This window comes from Chanos chanos, chromosome 5 (genome assembly GCF_902362185.1).
Source record: "Chanos chanos chromosome 5, fChaCha1.1, whole genome shotgun sequence".
In the NCBI taxonomy this organism is placed as follows: domain Eukaryota; kingdom Metazoa; phylum Chordata; class Actinopteri; order Gonorynchiformes; family Chanidae; genus Chanos; species Chanos chanos.
Window position 1 is genome coordinate 77,501 of NC_044499.1, and position 4,954 is coordinate 82,454.

Sequence of the window (4,954 nt, forward strand, 5' to 3'; positions counted from 1 at the left end):
TCACAGTCAGCGCAGAACATGGCTCTGTCGACCGCCCCCACAGTCACAGTCAGCGCAGAACATGGCTCTGTCGACCGCCTCCACAGTCACAGTCAGTGCAGAACATGGCTCTGTCGACCGCCTCCACAGTCACAGTCAGCGCAGAACATGGCTCTGTCGACCGCCTCCACAGTCACAGTCAGCGCAGAACATGGCTCTGTCGACCGCCCCCACAGTCACAGTCAGCGCAGAACATGGCTCTGTCGACCGCCTCCACAGTCACAGTCAGCACAGAACATGGCTCTGTCGACCGCCCCCACAGTCACAGTCAGCGCAGAACATGGCTCTGTCGACCGCCTCCACAGTCAGCGCAGAACATGGCTCTGGCGACCGCCTCCACAGTCACAGTCAGCGCAGAACATGGCTCTGTCGACCGCCCCCACAGTCAGCGCAGAACATGGCTCTGTCGACCGCCCCCACAGTCACAGTCAGCGCAGAACATGGCTCTGTCGACCGCCTCCACAGTCACAGTCAGCGCAGAACATGGCTCTGTCGACCGCCTCCACAGTCAGCGCAGAACATGGCTCTGTCGACCGCCCCCACAGTCACAGTCAGCGCAGAACATGGCTCTGTCGACCGCCCCCACAGTCACAGTCAGCGCAGAACATGGCTCTGTCGACCGCCCCCACAGTCAGCGCAGAACATGGCTCTGTCGACCGCCCCCACAGTCAGCACAGAACATGGCTCTGTCGACCGCCTCCACAGTCACAGTCAGCCCAGAACATGGCTCTGTCGACCGCCCCCACAGTCACAGTCAGCGCAGAACATGGCTCTGTCGACCGCCTCCACAGTCAGTGCAGAACATGGCTCTGTCGACCGCCCCCACAGTCACAGTCAGTGCAGAACATGGCTCTGTCGACCGCCCCCACAGTCAGCGCAGAACATGGCTCTGTCGACCGCCCCCACAGTCACAGTCAGCGCAGAACATGGCTCTGTCGACCGCCCCCACAGTCAGCGCAGAACATGGCTCTGTCGACCGCCCCCACAGTCAGCGCAGAACATGGCTCTGTCGACCGCCCCCACAGTCAGCGCAGAACATGGCTCTGTCGACCGCCCCCACAGTCACAGTCAGCGCAGAACATGGCTCTGTCGACCGCCCCCACAGTCAGCGCAAAACATGGCTCTGTCGACCGCCTCCACAGTCACAGTCAGCGCAGAACATGGCTCTGTCAACCGCCTCCACAGTCACAGTCAGCGCAGAACATGGCTCTGTCGACCGCCCCCACAGTCAGCGCAGAACATGGCTCTGTCGACCGCCCCCACAGTCACAGTCAGCGCAGAACATGGCTCTGTCGACCGCCCCCACAGTCACAGTCAGCGCAGAACATGGCTCTGTCGACCGCCTCCACAGTCAGCGCAGAACATGGCTCTGTCGACCGCCCCCACAGTCACAGTCAGCGCAGAACATGGCTCTGTCGACCGCCTCCACAGTCACAGTCAGCGCAGAACATGGCTCTGTCGACCGCCCCCACAGTCACAGTCAGCGCAGAACATGGCTCTGTCGACCGCCTCCACAGTCACAGTCAGTGCAGAACATGGCTCTGTCGACCGCCTCCACAGTCACAGTCAGCGCAGAACATGGCTCTGTCGACCGCCTCCACAGTCACAGTCAGCGCAGAACATGGCTCTGTCGACCGCCCCCCACAGTCACAGTCAGCGCAGAACATGGCTCTGTCGACCGCCCCCACAGTCACAGTCAGCACAGAACATGGCTCTGTCGACCGCCTCCACAGTCACAGTCAGCGCAGAACATGGCTCTGTCGACCGCCCCCACAGTCACAGTCAGCACAGAACATGGCTCTGTCGACCGCCCCCACAGTCACAGTCAGCACAGAACATGGCTCTGTCGACCGCCCCCACAGTCACAGTCAGCACAGAACATGGCTCTGTCGACCGCCTCCACAGTCACAGTCAGCGCAGAACATGGCTCTGTCGACCGCCTCCACAGTCACAGTCAGCACAGAACATGGCTCTGTCGACCGCCCCCACAGTCAGTGCAGAACATGGCTCTGTCGACCGCCTCCACAGTCACAGTCAGCGCAGAACATGGCTCTGTCGACCGCCTCCACAGTCACAGTCAGCGCAGAACATGGCTCTGTCGACCGCCTCCACAGTCACAGTCAGTGCAGAACATGGCTCTGTCGACCGCCTCCACAGTCACAGTCAGCGCAGAACATGGCTCTGTCGACCGCCTGTACTGCGTAACAGTCCACTTATCCTCACTCAGGAATGCTGTGAAATGCCAAGGGTTAGGATAAAGGTTCACCTTCTGCTCTATTAAAAGGCAGAGAATCTACCAAGCTGAACAGCTGCAGGCTAATCTGAAATTTGTCAGTTCTGAAAACACTGGTGAATAATGAACTAAAAGAATATTTTTTACATAGCTATGTATCTGTCAGATATGTGGACTGACCCACTTGACCTCTTCCTGCTGATAGTTCAAATGACCTTTGTTCCAGTGTGTGATATGTACAGTATGTCCTGTCACTCAGGACCTATTTTTGAGATACTGTATTCTGAATTGTCCATTAGTGTAGATTAGGGTGCCGCAGACCTGCCCTGTTGTTATTATGGCAGCGTAGCAGTTTTGTTGGGTATCCTGTGACCACTAGAGGGCAGTACCAAAGGGCCACATGGTAAACCCAGTGCAGCAAAATAGCATTCGGTTTATTTTCCTTTGCATCAGCATCGACCAACACACAAGCCTTTAAAACACACACAACAAAATATGAATAGTTAGACACTGTATATTATGGGGTGTTATGATTTAACTCTGACTCTTAAACCCAGACCCTGTACTGTGACTTGTACAAAACAAAACAAAACAAAACAAAACAAAATGAAAACTGGCTCTCCTTGACCATTCATTGGTATTCAATAATACACAAAGCTATCACTGATCAACGCTAACCTAACTGTAAGCCTAACACTATCAGTCTATTCTAACCTAACACTAACCCTGTGATTGGTCAGCTTGCATTCTAACTTTCTTCATATGCCACTCTCTCATCAAATTCAAGTGACAGTTTATGAGCACAGGTTTCTGTGCACTTACCTATAAATCCAAAGTCACTCTCAAAATTCAAGTCTCAATATTTTCTGCTCCTTCCTTTTGGAATAAACTAGAAAAACCCTTTGAAACTGCAGACATACATAAACCTTCACGAGTTTAAACCCTCATGATTTTAAACCTTCATGATTTTAAACTTGAGGTCATGGACATTGTAAAGAATCAGCTGAACACCACTGTACATTGGTTTGTCTCTGTTCTTTTTCTGTTTCCTGTCAGGTTTATCAGTATTTTACTGAATCTCATATGTGTTTCCTGCTAATGTTATGCGCTGTCATTTGGGCTGGGGAAAGGTCTTAGATCTCAGATGACAAACCTGATGAAACAGAAGTCAAAAGAACATTGTGCCTGATGATGTGTTCAGTAGGTGGCATGAGAAGATGATGTGTTCAGTAGGTGGCATGAGAAGATGATGTGTTCAGTAGGAGGCATGAGAAGATGATGTGTTCAGTAGGTGGCGTGAGAAGACGATGTGAACAGTAGGTGGCATGAGAAGATGATGTGTTCAGTAGGTGGCATGAGAAGATGATGTGTTCAGTAGGAGGCATGAGAAGATGATGTGTTCAGTAGGAGGCATGAGAAGATGATGTGTTCAGTAGGTGGTGTCAGGCGGACACTGTGCAGCTTTCAGAAAGAAAAGGACATTTGTCAACCTTTAGTATTCCTTGGTAATTAAAGTTGCAGTTGTGTACATTCTCTTCCTCTTTTTCACCCCTCCTTATCTCTCTCTGTCACTCTCACTCTGCCTCTCTATCCCCATCCCCTTTGATCCCAGTTCTCTCTTTATGGCCCAGGCCTCCCTGTGTTCAGAACCAATGCATACCAAAGCAGAAACCACTCGCTGTAACACCTAACAGACGCCAGGCTCAATGTTTTAGCGCAGCAACCCCCAGACCATTTGGTCAAATGCTGATTACGTTTAATTGCGAGGGAGACTAGATCACCTCGGGAGGTTAGTTTCCCTGAGAGAATGGAATTCAGACCATGTCACAGGCCCCAGAACAAAAGAAAAATGAAACTAACCATAAGATATCATCAATTAACTATGCGTATCGAGTCATAACCATTCCTATTGTCATAATAGCGCAGTAAGAATTAAAAATAACCACGTGCCAAGTCAGCTAATTGTGTGACCATCGGTGTAACTGTTCTGTTTTTAATGATAAAGAAACCATATTTGGTCTTGTTCAGGAGCATAAAATGCAACAGATATGAGTATGTGGATTCCATGTTTGTTTCCATGAGGAGTCAGCCCAGCCTCATCACTACAGAAGATCCACGATGCTAAAGGACTTTCCCGGCACCGACACAAAGTCTCGCTCACGGCCTCCTACTGCCAACCTCAAAATTCCGGTTTCTCCTACCTGAACGTGGCTGGGCCTGCTCTTCTTCTTCCTCATCCCTTTTCTCTCCCTTCCTCTCTATCCCTTTTTGTGTGTAAGTAACTCCACTAGAACATCACTCAGATAGTTCTTTTGGTTAAGCGTGCCTCTTCGTGAGTAATGTCTCATACTGGTGTAGTTGTTCATTCATACATACTTTAGGTAACGAGGATATTGTTATTGTCTACCATTAGTTGTTTGTCTTCTGGTGAGTACTTTAGATTGTATTTGTGTGTATAGCGGATGTGCCCAAATTCCACCTGATTTCCGATTTATTCAACATTAGATTCATTCTGTACCGTTTGAATTTGATCGTTGTAATAACCATAACCCTAACCCTAACGTGTACGTTTGTATTCCTACTCTTTGAGTGATAGTCCAACACCTTCAGTGAGTGATAAATTACTTCCTAGTTACTGAATGTGGTGATCCAGGAACTTAGTTAGCCAGAAGTATTGAATTT